The sequence below is a fragment of the Centroberyx gerrardi genome, chromosome 16 (assembly GCF_048128805.1).
Source record: "Centroberyx gerrardi isolate f3 chromosome 16, fCenGer3.hap1.cur.20231027, whole genome shotgun sequence".
NCBI lineage: Eukaryota > Metazoa > Chordata > Actinopteri > Beryciformes > Berycidae > Centroberyx > Centroberyx gerrardi.
In genome coordinates, this window is record NC_136012.1 from 27895529 (window position 1) to 27911050 (window position 15522).

The 15522-nt window shown below is 44.7% G+C and overlaps 1 protein-coding gene across 1 annotated transcript in view; it reads right to left on the bottom strand.

Moving 5' to 3' along the window:
• arap3 (ArfGAP with RhoGAP domain, ankyrin repeat and PH domain 3) overlaps positions 1-15522 on the bottom strand; it is a 61397-nt gene extending 45875 nt beyond the window's left edge. The window contains exon 1 of the mRNA XM_078289148.1: positions 15420-15522. The gene's annotated coding sequence lies outside the window, so the exon portion shown is untranslated. The remainder of the gene's footprint in view (positions 1-15419) is intronic.

The window sequence follows — 15522 nt, forward strand, 5'->3', positions numbered from 1 at the left end:
ACAAGACGACATGCAGGCCGTCATGTGGTGGAGGAGGAGGGTCAAGGGTTTTTAAGGCTTTGGACAAAAGAGACGTTCTGTCTGTCCGTTACAAGTCCAGTCAAGCTTATTTTTAGAGAGCTTATCACAAAAAGGATTGTAACAAAGTGCTTAAAGAAGGACACAAAAACAGATCTAAACTAAGATAATTAAATACATAAATAAATAAATCAGACACTCCAAGAAACAGAGACAGATTTTGTTAAAATATTAGAGTGTGGTCTCACTTCCAGCTGTTTTTTTTCTTTGGTGTGGAAAAGTTGACAGATTTGGTATCAAAACCAATCTGATCATTTAACTTTATCTAACATGATGGACTTGTCTGTCTCTTCTTCTGTGGTGTTCACACCAGTTAAGAACACATGAAGAAACAGCTGAATACGAGCATCAGTCCAGACTGACATTTTGTTCTGCTAGGCTTCCCAAGCATCCGTCTCCTTCTACCCATAATCCCTTGCGTCTCAGGGTGGTTTCCTGTAGTCGGCTGGATTAACGAACCGCACCGCAGTTCTCTTGTTAGAGGACTGAGACTCTCGCTGCCGTTATTTGGTGCCACCAGAGGTCAAAGGTCATCGTTCTCACCTGGACAAACCAACTGAACTGAAGGAGGAAACACTGCAGAGTTTGAATAAAGGTTTCCCCGGCCGGTCTGGGTATTCGAACCCGGGGGATTCTGGGATATTTTGAAACAAAGTATCTCTGCACATGTTGAAGTATCTGTCACATATATTCTTTCCTGTGTGTGTGATGTGATAAATGTAACTCTGGTCGAGTGCTGGAGGAAAAGACTGAAGGTTTTCTACAACATACAGACTGAACTGTGAGAGATGGTGACATAAGAGAGGAGACAGGAACAAAGACCAGCAGACACACACACACACACACACACACACACACAGGATACAGGGAGTGCCTGTAGCTAAGGCGAGGTATGCTGCCTTGGGTTGAGGGGTGGGGGGGCTTTCAAAGAAAATGTGTGTGTGTGTGCGTGGCCTGTGTGGGGGTGTGACCTTGTGCACAAGTGTGTGTGTGTGTGTGTGTGTGTGTGTGTGTCTGGACATTTCCTGAAAATGGTTGGAATGCGTTAAGTTTTAACGGATACCTCTCCCTGACTGGTGTGTTTGATCTTGTCTGCGTATGTGTGTGTGTGTGTGTGTGTGTGTGTGTTTGACCCTGTGTGACTCACCCTGACATCAGATGGGAACAGAGGAGAATCTGAAGGCTGTGAGGTGTGTGTGTGTGTGTGTGTGTGTGTGTGTGTGTGTGAGAGAGAGAGAGAGGGGGGGGGGGAGGGGGGGCAGCTACAGTATACTGATACAGCTTCACTTTCCCATGTGTCTTATACCAGTGATTCTCAACCTTTTTCATATCAAGGACCCTAATTTAGTCCACATTAGAGCCACAGACCCCATTTGATGAGATTTTGTCTCTCTGACCCAAATCTGAGAATATTTTTATTGTCAGATATGATTTTGTCCAGAATTCCATGACTATCTGTATTGTAGGTAGAGAGATAACAGAGAAACTAAATTAAAGTAAAAAGTAAGTAAAGTAAATTCAATAATGCTGAAATTTAACAATTCATCAATTTGCTGGGGACCCCCTGGAACCCCTTCAAGGACCCCTGGTGGTCCCCCGGACCCCGCGTTGGGACTGTTTTATACTGTCATCTCATATGAATCTATCTTCCTGCGTTACACAGGATGGGCGGTGACTCTGGAAGCTCACTGGGAAGCCGAGGACTTCCCAGTCTTTTGTGAAGTCTCCTCAGTTTGTCCAGCAGAGCTTTGTCCTTTCAAAAACCCATCAGTTAAAATATGAAGTCATTTCACATACTTTAGTGTTTAAAGCTGTGTGTAACTCTGGTAGTCTCTTGGGTCGTGTCTCTTCCACCATGATAAAACCCCCAAATCAGTGATTCTGTGATCTGTTGCTCCGGTAGAGCAGACTGGAGAATTGTGTTTTTTGTCTGAAAATCACTTCTAGCACATAAAGGAACGCCGACAAAGCAGATTCTGACAATATAGAAAAAAAACTAGTCAAGCTGCTGAATTGTTTTTAAGTGAATCTCTTTCTTTGTGTTTATTAAACACTGAAATTCTTCCCACTGGATTTCGGTGTTAGATCTGTTCCTCAGTGGCACTTTTCTTGGCCGACAAGCTTTTTGCTGGTCGCTCCGGAGATGAATGGACTTCAGGTGACTTGTTGATCTACACAGAGCCACAAGTCACCGACAACTCAAATTGGAAGAATACACCAAGGAAGGTTTGGTACTTCAACCCACACTGGTGCAAAAATACTAAACAGGAATCCTGGTGAGTCAGTTTGGTCAAATATTTTCGGAGAACTCACCGCTGCAGAAGCCACAGTTCACGTCATGATGACACATTACTCTGTTCCAGAGAAGAAGACTGTTTATTAAATTACACCGTTATTACATCATCTCAATCACTACTGACAGACCAAAACAGGTCTGCTGACACTCTGACACTGTCTGTGATTTGAGCGAATTTAAGAAGTAAAGATTCTTAAACTATGGCTCAGGAACCCAGAGTGCCCTATTGGTCCAGATTAAAAGAAAGTCCTGGTTCCCTAGATCCCAAACAGACAAATTTCCTTCACTTACAGCTGAAAAAACATGAACAGAAGTAAAAGACCCAAGACTGACTTTTTTCTTCTACTGGCCACAGTAGCTGGTGAATCGCAAACCTCGACATCCCTCATCGTTACAGAAATAGACATGGACACACACACACACATAGAGATACAAAAGACACACACACACACACACGCATGCTTCCCTGGGCTCAGTGGGAGCCAGAGGTCGGCGTCCAGCGTTCAGACAAAGGAAGAGAAGGAAGTGACTCACAGCAGCTTCCTCCTGCCGACCTTTTCCTCCTCCAGACTCTGCAGCCTTCAGCCTCTGCTGCTTCACATTCAGACCCAACTTAAAGGAATAATCCACAACATTTCCATCTAACTAACTGTCTGTCCTGCTCCTCTCTCTCTGCTCTAACTCAACAGTGATCCAAGCTATATCCAGCTGATGAAAGCTTTTCCAATTGTCTGTTCTAAGGGTTTTTTTTTTACGTTTCCGGTTTGTTTGGAACAAAACAGAAGAAGAACTGGGTAGTTAGCATGAGCAGCGATAGCAACCATGGCTGAACAGACAAAGAAAAGAGCGCCACCTACAGAAACTCAAACTGCAGATGATGAAAGATGAAAATCCAAGCTCCGCCCACACTGTTTGATTGACAGGTGATCTGTGGGAAGTGTAGAGCAGAAACACCACAGCAATGAGGCTGAGCAACAAAGATGGAGACTGAATAAAAAAAAACAAGGATCTAGTGGATTGCCACTTTAAAGTTTCCTCTAATCTAACAGTAAAGACAGATTGAATACTCTCCCAGCCTGTCCTTCCACACTCCTCTCTTTTTGTTGTCACTCCTATTTCCGTTTTGCAAAACTGACAAAATTCCTGCAGAGGGCCGACTGCCAATTTGCCTTAAACATCTGCTGATGATCTGCTGAAGTGTCCTTTAGCCTTAATCTGCTGAGCGAAAGAGTGAGGACAGATCAGAAGACGGTTTCACCAAACGGACCACAGCTGCTGCAGTTAGGGTGTACTGGGTCAGAAAACAAGACAGAAGCTATAAAAGGGCTTATGGAGGAAGCGTCTTCATGACAGAAGGCAACGCGGCTGCAGGGCAGAGAAACCATACAGAGGAAAAAGGCAGTAACTTCAATTCTGGCCCAAAAATGAGACTGAGTCAGTGTTGTGAGTCAGCATTAGGTCGCAGGAGGGTGAGAGGATGAAGAATGATGTCTTACTGAGTCAACAAATCAGCACATTTTCAAAGAGTCATTTTTCAACACCTTAAAGCCATTTGTCTCTGTTTCACAGTCTGATCATGGACTGTTTCAGAGCAGAGAGGGAGGCTGCGGAAACCTGCAGATGAAAACCAGCTCAGACTGCACACCGATCCCTGGCAGAAGAAAAAAACCAAACGTACACTCTCAAAAAAAGGTACAACTTTGAGCTTTGTCTCACTAGGACAAAAAAAATAAAGCTCAGTAAGTATAGTAACAAAAACGCCCTGGTGATGTCCCTTTATTTCTGAGTGTATAAAAGCTGCATACAGTGGCTGTAAAACATTTTTTGGGCTACAAAATTAATTCAAAATATATTTATTTGCATTTTTTGGTCTAAAGCAATCTATCACTTCCTTGTAAGAACGGTAAAATGAAAGACATTTTGAAAACAAACTGTATTCAAAATTTGTCAGTGAGTAAAAGGAGTGAATCATTTGGCATAACAGATTTTTCTGTTATTTGAATTTTAGTTTTTTTTTTAATTTATTTCCACTCTAATTGATGGTAAAGAGTACTTTGAGTAGATTTTAGTCCTATTTAGTCTAAAATAAATGTATAATGCATAATGCAAGCACCGGACTGAGGGAAGAAAGTCTGACTACAGAAGGAAACTACAGAAGGACACATAGGAGAGAAGAAACTCCACAGAATGGGTCGCGGCCGCTGGTTTGAGGGAGGCAGGAAGCCGGTGAAGGCTGCAGATAAAGACCGACCTGAGGAAAACCAGCAGGACAGAAACAGAGGATACAGACCCGCCCATCCCACTTCCACCCAGCTGCACCGGGAGGGAGGAAGACCTGGAGCTGGAAGAAGACCTGGAGCTGGAAGAAGACCTGGAGCTGGAAGAAGACCTGGAGCTGGAAGAAGAGCTGGAGCTGGAAAAAGACCTGGAGCTGGAGCTGGAAGAAGACCTGGAGCTGGAGGAAGACCTGGATCTGGAGCTGGAAGAGAAGACCTGGAGCTGGAAGAAGATCTGGAGCTGGAAGAGAAGATCTGGAGCTGGAAGAAGAGCTGGAGCTGGAAGAGAAGATCTGGAGCTGGAAGAAGACCTGGAGCTGGAGAAAGAGCTGGAGCTGGAAGAGAAGATCTGGAGCTGGAAGATGAGCTGGAGCTGGAAGAAGAGCTGGAGCTGGAAGAAGACCTGGCAGAAGATCTGGAGCTGGAAGCGAGATTAAAGAAGACCTGGAGTTGGAATATGAGCTGGAGCTGGAAGAAGAACCGGAGTTGGAAGAGGATCTGGAGCTGGATGAGAAGACCTGGAGCTGGATGAAGACCTGGAGCTGGAGGAAGAGCTGGAAGAAGATCTGGAGCTCTAAGAGAAGACCTGGACCTGGAAGAAAACCTGGAGCAGGAAGAAGACCTGGAAGAAGACCTGCAAGAAGACCCGGAGCTAGAAGAAGACCTGGAGCTAGAAGAGAAGACCTGGACCTGGAAGAAAACCTGGAGCAGGAAGAAGACCTGGAAGAAGACCTGCAAGAAGACCCGGAGCTAGAAGAAGACCTGGAGCTAGAAGAGAAGACCTGGAGCTGGAAGAGAAGACCTGGAGCTGGAAGAAGACCTGGAGACTTCTATAATTCTTCTTTAGGAGATCCCAAGAACTAGTAAAATTGAATTTTTAAAAAACTGGGTGTTCATTTTTGTTTATGGTTTGTGTGAGAGCCTCTTCCTTGTCTCTGCTTTGGTTTCATTCCTGCCCCTAGAAGCGATGGAGGACTTTACAGCTCAAAAAAACATTGATTTGATCTTTAAGAAAACTGCCATCGACACCTGCCTGAAAACAGCATTCTTGTCTCTTGGCCTCTGACGGGAGATGAACCGTCAGATGATGAAGTGACTTTTTTCTCGGCAGGAAGGAACCGTGGTGCGATCTGACCACAACTTCTGCTGTCTGGAGGCCGGCTGTGGTCAGGAGCAGGAAGGAGACACAGATCGAAGACGCATCCAGTACTGCGCTGATGCGTTGATGATGCCCAATCTATTTTTACTTTCACACACACAAAGAGGATTCACTCCAGACTTCTCCATTACTCCTTTTCAGATGTATCTTCAAGGAACAATCTGTGACATTTTCATCTGTCCTGCTCCTCTCTCTCTCTAACTCAACACTGATCCAACCTATATCCAGTTCATGAAGCTTTTCCACTGTCTGTTTTAAACAGTCGGTGTCTGGCAGCTCTTTCCTGGGAAAAATCGTTTGCTGCACAGGAAGTGATGCGTTTTACGTTTCCGGTTTGTTTGGAATAAACAGAAGAAGAAGAACTGGGTAGTTAGCATGAGCAGTGATAGCCACCATGGCTGAACAGACAGAGAGAAGAGAAACTCAAACTGCAGCAACAGAAAATCCAAGCTCCGCCCCCACACTGTTTGATTGACAGGTGATCTGTGGGAAGTGCAGTGCAGAAACACCACAGTGAGGCTGAGGGACAAAGATGGAGACTGAAATTTTTAAAATGAGGCTCTCGGGGTTTAGCACTTTAACAGAAGATAGTGTTAGTGAAATGTATTTCCTCAGGCAGGATGTTATCTACCAAAAACAAACAAATCTCCTCTTCTCTCTGACGTCTTCTCCTTTACTCCTCCTATCACTCCTCTGTCTTCCTCCTCCTCCTCCTCCTCTCATCACCTCCTCTCCTTCCTCTCCTCCCTCTCCTCCTCCTTCCCTTCCCCCCTCTTCCCTTATCTCTCTCCTCTTGTCCTAATCAGAGCTGTAGATCTGACTTCTGTCACAGTGGGACAAAACACAGGATACATACTGCAGGAACACACACACACACACACACACACACACACACCAACCCTCTCTCCAACTTTGGCTTCTTCTGGATTTTTCTGGATCAGGATATTTATTTATATTTTGACCAGAGTTTTTTCTTTGTCATTCAAGTTTGCCAGTTAGCTAACTTGCGCTCCAAAAAAAAAACGGTGGTTCTTTGGCTCCGCCCACTGAGGTTTAACTCAGATTATTCCTGCCTCCAAAAAATGTTTATAGAACTAATTGTGCGTTCAGGTTCTGGTGGGAAAGTCCGACATCCAAGTCTGCTGCTGAACAGCGTTGTGTTCATGTGCTGTTTTGTCAGAAAATAAAACCTGGAAGACAAACGATAAACAAACATGGCCGTCCTGCAGCTTAACAACTTCATTCACACAAATGTTAGGTTAGTCTAAAGGAGCATGTGATGTGTTTTCCTACTGTTGACGGACACAAAGCGAGAGTTTTTCGCCTCAACAAGGCAAAACTCTACTTGGAAACTTGGGTAGCGTTCATGTGAAATTTCCAAGTACAAAATTAATTTTTCTGTACAGTACATGAATGCACAGTAAAACTCCAATCTGCTTTATTTTGAGTCCTATTCTGTTCTAAGCATCTAATCGACTCAGAATAAAATACATTAGGTGGTGAAATAGTGAAATCTGCTGGTTCATATTTGGGGAGGAATCAGACAATGAGGCCGGTGACCAAAAAATGTATTACAAGCAAAACAAAATACACATCCAAAACTACATTTATGGATGTGATGTGTCTTGGCTGTCTGTGGATCACCGTTATACGACCAAGTGACGCCTCACAACACAGCAGCCAAACAGCATCAGCAGCAGCCTGGGAGACGCTCAGCTGAACCAGCAGAAGTTTCACACTGTCCTCTTTCATAAACACACCCTCCATTTTTTCCTCTGCCCTTCCCAGTTCTCCCTGAACACCAAACACACCCCTTCCTCTCCTCCGTCCCGCTCTCTCTCTCTTCCCTCTCCCTCCTCTCTCTGCACTACTTTCCATCTTCTGACTCTCATCTCTCCTTTCACAGTTCTCCCTCTATCTCTCTCTCTAAATTTCTTAGATTTAGTTTACATGCACACCCAGATTACTGGCAGTGATCAGCTTAATACAATATTTAGATGTTTACATGGTTCGAAGTAACGCGATTCCTCTAATAGTTTACATGGATTCAGTTAATCCTCACTGCACGACAGAAGCAGACAGCGGCCGTGGCTGCTCATAAATTTGTTAATCCTGTTAAACTCACAAGTTCAGGGCGTCCTGGTGACTCAGTAGTTTAAGGCGTGAATCATGAAACTACAACGTCCTGGTCTCGAATCTGGCCCAAGACCTTCGTCACGTCATCTCCCCGGTCTTTCCTGTCTCTCCCCACTTTGAACTATCTAATAAAGGCGAAAATGCCCCCAAAAAAATCTTTAAAAAACAAGAACTCACAACTTAATCAAACTGTGTTGTCTCTTTGGTCACAATTCATTCACAAAAAATGTGTTTCTCAAGATCAGGACTCCCAAACGATCACAAACATGTAAACCTTTAGCTGAAAATGTCGAGTCCAATTCTTGTTTTTGTCACAGAATCCAGTTCGTGGTGGAGAAACATAATTTTCACATAATTCGTGTCCACAGCAGCACGTAAATCTGCGCTTCAGAGTTCGTGCTCATTTTACCATTTTAGCTAATTTGATCACATTTCCCCGCTCGGTCCAGAGAGACGCCGGGCCGCTCTGCTCGTCTTTCACACCGTTCCCAAAGAAAAGAGTGTTGAGGGTCTGTTGGGTAAAACCTGAATCATTTCTAGACTTTAATACAGTAATGAAAAACTGAAGGGAGGAACAGAAAGGCACAAAATGGTTTTCACTTTCAGACCAGCCTGACATGAAAGGCAGATGATCTGTTTATAATCCAAACTGTCTGGATTCAGTTACGACAAGCAATAAACAACGACCTTAAATCTGCTTATTAACTTAATGAAACCACATGACGCTCGATATGTGCTATAAACAAAATAATGTAATACTGAACCTCACCACAAGCAATAACGTTCCACACTGGCTGTGATGTTTTTTCCAGTTCATTAGATGAATGAATGCCTTTTGTATTTGCTTGTTGCCGTCCGTCCCACACAGGCTGGGACAAGAATTTATTACCTCAAATAAAAATGTCGAAAGTAATGAACATCTTGACTTTCAGCCTCGGCAAGTCTGCTGCTAAAGAGCTGAGAAACATTTGTTCACCAGTAGAACAGAAAGACTTCTGCTCCCAAATCCACAGCTGGTGATGCTGAGGATGCAGAGTCAGCATCACATGACAGAAACACAACATAACACATGTTGACAGATCCTCTTCCATCATTTATCTTCAATCTGTGATGTTAAACACATTCCAGGAGTTATTTAGTGATGAACCAGCTTTCCCTCAACCTGCCTCGTCTACTTCTACTGCAGTTAGTGATTTACTACGTTTCCCAGAATGCCTTTCAACCTACACCCAGAGAACCTGCCTGGACTTGTTGCATCCAGCTGGGTTTAATGTGTAGGTGGAGAGAGAGATAGCAACGACGATATTAACAGCAAGAGAGATGAGAATGAGAAAAAAGAGTCTCCTCTTCCTCAAACCCCATCCTGTCTCTCTGCTGCAGTGCATGCTGGTCTCTCTCCTGCTCCTGTGGTGGAGAAACTGGTCTCTCTCCTCTTCTGCGATGGATTTCTCCCTGTATGATTGTTGAACGTCTCTCGGTGCAAAATGGCGGCTCTAGAAAGAAGCCCTCGCTCTTTGATTCTGAGGGACTGACACCAAAACCTGACGTTTACCGCTGATGTTTTACATCCTGAAACATTTTCTCATATCAAACTCCATTGTAGCTGCTGGAAATATCTGGAGGCGACGTCACCTCGTCTACGATTGGCCGGTTATCCACCAAGAAGAAAAACACAACAAACTACTGAATGAAGTCAGGAAGGTTGAAGCTCACTGAGGAAGAACATTCAAACTGACCGACACACTAAAGTGACCGGTCTGTTGGTCACAGATATGCTCATTCATATGCGCATACACACACACACACATATGCATTCATGCACAAATGCATACACACATAGTATAAGTGTGCACATACACACACACACAAACAAGTATACATGCACACTGCTCACACACACAAAATAACTACACGAATAGCACTGAAATAATTCAACTTGGTCTTCAGTGTTGCGCCTCTGGCTGTGTGTGTGTGTGTGTGTGTGCGTGTGTGCGTGTGTGTGAGTGTGTGTGTGTGTGTCCAGCAGTTCCTCCTACTGTAGCAGAACAATGAGAGGAAGAGCAACACAGTCCTAACTGATCCAACAGAGAGAGAGAGAAAGAGAGAAAGAGAGAGAGAGAGAGAGAGAGAGAGAGAAGGGGTGAACGAGGGAGGGAGAAACAAACTGGGTGGGAGAGCGAGAGAGGGAGACGGAGAGAGAGACAGAAAGGAGAGAGAGGGAGGGAGAGAGCGCGGGAAAGAGGAAGGAAGAGAGAGAGATGAAGAATGAGAGAATGAGGAGGAGAGGGTGAGAGAGAAGCAGGGAAGGAGGGAGGAAAGAGGAAAAGGAGAGAGAGAGCGAGAGAGAGAGAGTGAGAGAGGCCGGGCGAGCGAGGCCGGCCTGTATGTATAAATAACAGTGAAGCTCTATTGTGAGACACAGAGGCTCATTGTTCCACCGCTCCGACTGGAACCACACAGCAACATACTGGGAACACTGGGAACACACAGCAACATACTGGGAACACTGGGAACACACAGCAACATACTGGGAACACTGGGAACACACAGCAACATACTGGGAACACTGGGAACACACAGCAACATACTGGGAACACTGGGAACACACAGCAACATACTGGGAACACTGGGAACACACAGCAACATACTGGGAACACTGCAACATGCTGGGAACACTGGGAACACAGCAACATACTGGGAACACTGGGAACACACAGCAACATGCTGGGAACACTGGGAACACACAGCAACATACTGGGAACACTGGGAACACACAGCAACATACTGGAACCACACAGCAACATACTGGGAACACTGGGAACACACAGCAACATACTGGGAACACACAGCAACATACTGGGAACACACAGCAACATACTGGGAACACTGGGAACACACAGCAACATGCTGGGAACACTGGGAACACACAGCAACACACTGGGAACACACAGCAACATACTGGGAACACTGGGAACACAGCAACATGCTGGGAACACACAGCAACATGCTGGGAACACACAGCAACATGCTGGGAACACACAGCAACACACTGGGAACACACAGCAACATACTGGGAACACTGGGAACACAGCAACATGCTGGGAACACACAGCAACATGCTGGGAACACACAGCAACATGCTGGGAACACACAGCAACACACTGGGAACACTGGGAACACACAGCAACATACTGGGAACACTGGGAACACAGCAACACACTGGGAACACAGCAACACACTGGGAACACAGCAACATACTGGGAACACACAGCAACACACTGGGAACACAGCAACACACTGGGAACACAGCAACATACTGGGAACACACAGCAACACACTGGGAAAACTGGGAACACAGCAACACACTGGGAACACTGGGAACACAGCAACATACTGGGAACACACAGCAACACACTGGGAACACTGGGAACACACAGCAACACACTGGGAACACACAGCAACACACTGGGAACACTGGACTGACAGGTGTTAAGCCAATTTCTGTTCTGGTTTCCCTGTCCTGTCTGTTTCTGTTCTGTTCTGCCCTGCTCTATTCTATTCTATTCTATTCTATTCTATTCTATTCTATTCTATTCTGTTTTCAGTCCCAGTTTTGAAACCATCAGACTGAGGAGACGCTGTGTTTTGTGTCACACCCACTCTTCCAAAAAACAACAGTTAGCCAGAGAGAGAGAGAGAGAGAGAGAGAGAGAGAGAGAGAGAGAGAGTGTGTGTGTGTGTGTGTGTGTGTGTGTATGTGTGTGTGTGTGTGTGTGTGTGTGTGTATGTGTGTGTGTGTGTGTGTATGTGTGTGTGTGTGTGTGTGTGTGTGTGTGTGGGTGGATGACAGCCTCTACACCAAACCTCATGCTTCCAGTGTGCGCTGCATGTAATTACAAGAGAGAACAGAAAGAAATGAAAATGATCATTCATTATGGGTGAGAATTAAAGCAACGCTTCATCTGAGATAAACTGGGACGAACTGGGATGAACTGGGATAAACTGGGATGAAATGGGATAAACTGGGAAAGAAGACAAAATTTGCAACATCTATATCTGCTTGTGTTCAGATGAGTATCTTTACTGTTAGTTTATATGAGGGAAAGGCAACCATGAGCCCTGGAGGGAGAGTCTGCAGGTTTTCATTCCAACCAAACAACTAAACACTCCAGCAGCTGATTTCACTGATTAACAAACTTCAACCAGACAGGAGGAACTGATCAGTGACATCAGACTGCTGCCCATCCCTAGTTTATATTGATCAGATAGAGATGGTTCATGTCCCCACCGCTTTTTAAAGCTCTGTAAGCGAAGCAAAACTTGCAACTTGACTGCAACTTGACTTGCAGAGCATGCAGACCGGACAGAGCGATCTACCAGAGACACAGAGAGGATTTTGGTGACAATCCTCTCAAAAAATAGTATTCATGGTTTGCCCCAATCACAGGTAAGGAGACCAATGGGTTAAACTCATAAAAAGTCTGAGTAGTCCTTTAAAAAAAACCTTTAAAGTGTGGTGTGGCGAGGAAAAACCGGCTTCAAAACAATAAGCGGTGAGAATGGAAGTGTGAGATCCAGCTGAGTTACTTCACACTGCCGAGGCCTTGTGGTTTATCTGAGGGAGTTTCTGAAGAGGAAGCCGTGTCGTTCTGGGTTCCTGTTGCTGCTCAATGGAAGAAGTGGCAACACACAGGCAGGCGGGCGGAGAGCGGGTTCTGCCCACTGCCCAGTCACAGGGGAAGTGTGTGTGCGTGTGCGTGTGTGTGTGTGGGTGTGTGTGTGTGAACAGCAGCTTTTGATGTAACTGCCTATCAGCTGTTGAAATCAGCTGCCAGTTGACCGTGGTGCAATTACACTGCAATCAGTCCAGATGATGTGAAACACCAACAGACTGAACGTCAGCAGCTTCATGGTTGGAGCCATTCATGAAATTCCACTAAATTCCATGAAATTCCACTTCTCAGAGTTCGTCTTGACTTGCTAAACATTACAAATCAAACATTATGAATCAAAGAAAAGATTCAACAAATCAAATACATTCAATCATAATGTATGGATTACGATTACATGTTATGTACCTGAGAGGTACCTTTAGGGTTCAGTAGGGTACAGTAGGGGACAGTAGGGTAAGGTAGGGTACAGTACGGTACGGTATGGTACGCTAGCGTACAGTAGGGTATGCTAGGGTACAGTAGGGGACAGTAGGGTAAGGTAGGGTACGTAGGGTATGTAGGATACAGTAGGTTACACTATGGTACAGTAGGGCATACCATGTTACAGTAGGGTAAAGTGGATACAGTAGGATACAGTATGGTACACTATGGTACAGTAGAATATACTATGTTACAGGACAGGGTACAGTAGGATACAGTATGGTACACTATGGTACAGTAGGGTACACTTTGTTACACTATGGTACACTAGGGTATGGTAGGCTACAGTAGGGTACAGTAGAGTAGTAGGGTACAGTAGAGTGGTAGGGTACAGTAGGGTAGTAGGGTACAGTAGAGTAGTAGGGTACAGTAGGGTAGTAGGGTACAGTAGGGTACAGTAGAGTAGTAGGGTACAGTAGGGTAGTAGGGTACAGTAGAGTGGTAGGGTACAGTAGAGTAGTAGGGTACAGTAGAGTAGTAGGGTACAGTAGAGTAGTAGGGTACAGTAGGGTAGTAGGGTACAGTAGGGTAGTAGGGTACAGTAGAGTAGTAGGGTACAGTAGAGTAGTAGGGTACAGTAGGGTAGTAGGGTACAGTAGAGTAGTAGGGTACAGTAGGGTAGTAGGGTACAGTAGAGTGGTAGGGTACAGTAGAGTAGTAGGGTACAGTAGGGTAGGTATCACTATGACAAGTATGAAACAGGTACCTGGGTTGTTTGGCTGATCTGAAGCTTTCTGCAGGTCAGACTCTACTGACAAACACTTCCACACTTCTGACTTTCATCACACAAACAGCCAGTCGTCACTGCAGCCTGTCTGCAGCCTGTGAGCCGCAGGCTGCGTCAGGATTGTGTCATTCTGTCACCGCAGAGCAGAGAAACTTACATGACCCCGGCAGATGGACTGACCGGCAGATACAACTACTGTAGTGAAGTAAACTGAGCAAACTCCACAGAGGGCTGGGCAAGATTTAGATATTATTGTTTATTGTCTTTCATCATATATTGAATCATATATGATGATATGAAGATAGTTTGATATCATGATACAAAATTCTGCCGTCCAAATTGAAGCGACTTTTATTTAAAAACTATGAGAAAATCACGTCTGAAACATTTTAAGGAATATTATTTGAACATTTCAGATTCACATTTCATTTTGTTTGACATCACATGTAACATCACCATGGAATTAACATCAATTACATTATTTGACATGTGATTTTGCATAAGTAAGCCATATTGTGACATACTGATACTGAAAAAAATCCTTATGATTATCATGATATTGGTTTCAGCCATATTGCCCATGCAGCTCTAGTAGCAGGTGGTAATGTTATAGTTTCCAACATGCATCATAAGCCGCAATTCAAACTTTCTTTTGCCTTTATTTAGGTTTTAAAGCAACTCTCTGCTTCTGCCTCCCAGTTCCACACAACCAAGTTCAACCCAGTCTGCTGCTGCTGGAAGCTGAGCCGCTCCCCTGCTCAGCTGGGCAGCAGCGCCTTGCTCAGCGGCTCTGCGGCAGCAGAGATGAGACTCGCTCACTTTCCCACCCACGTTATTCAACCAGGCTGAGATTCAGACCGGCGACCTTCAGGTCACAGGGCGGGCATCTCTGAACTCTAACCTGTGTGTTTGTTTTATTAACACGGATGACCCTTATGATAAAATACTATAGTATCCTAGAATAAACTTTAGACAGACACGATCCAGATATCACGGCAAAAACTGTAATTGTAGAATATTATAGTGAAACCATAGGAGATTAACATACCATAAAGTACGATAAATTCACTATAAACTCACTAGACACACTAGAAGTCACTACAGGAATATTATAGGAAATTTCCCTAGAATTCCCTTCCTTTGCTGAGCTTCTTATCATCTTATCATCACAGAATCATCCAGTTGGTGTCACACTCACTCGTCACCAGTCTGCGTGTCTTCGCATTCATTGAATTTTCCCATTCTAGTTCAGATGAAAGATGCGTCTGTCTCCACTTTGCGCGCAAAGTTTCCTACTTTTGCACTCCGTCCAGCTCCAACACACAGCACACACACACACACACACACACACACACACACACACACACACACACACACACACACACAGCGAACTATCTGTCATCCAGCGAATAGATAACAAATAGAAAAGTTGCTACTAAACCCTGACAAGTTGCCTGTTTGGAGGAAAAACAGCAGAATGTGCTCCATCCCAGAGACAGACAGGATATCGCCCACTGTCTGGCGCTCGAGCCACACTGTTAGATCAATAAATCTTCACTTAGTCTCATCGAAATGACAATAAATGTTTTCTTACCTTTGCAGTCTGCTGTGCGCGTTAACTGAAGATATTTCCCTCGGTATTAAACCTGTTAAACTCCTCGGTTCCTCTGTCTGACCGGAGCGCTGCAGGAGGAAAC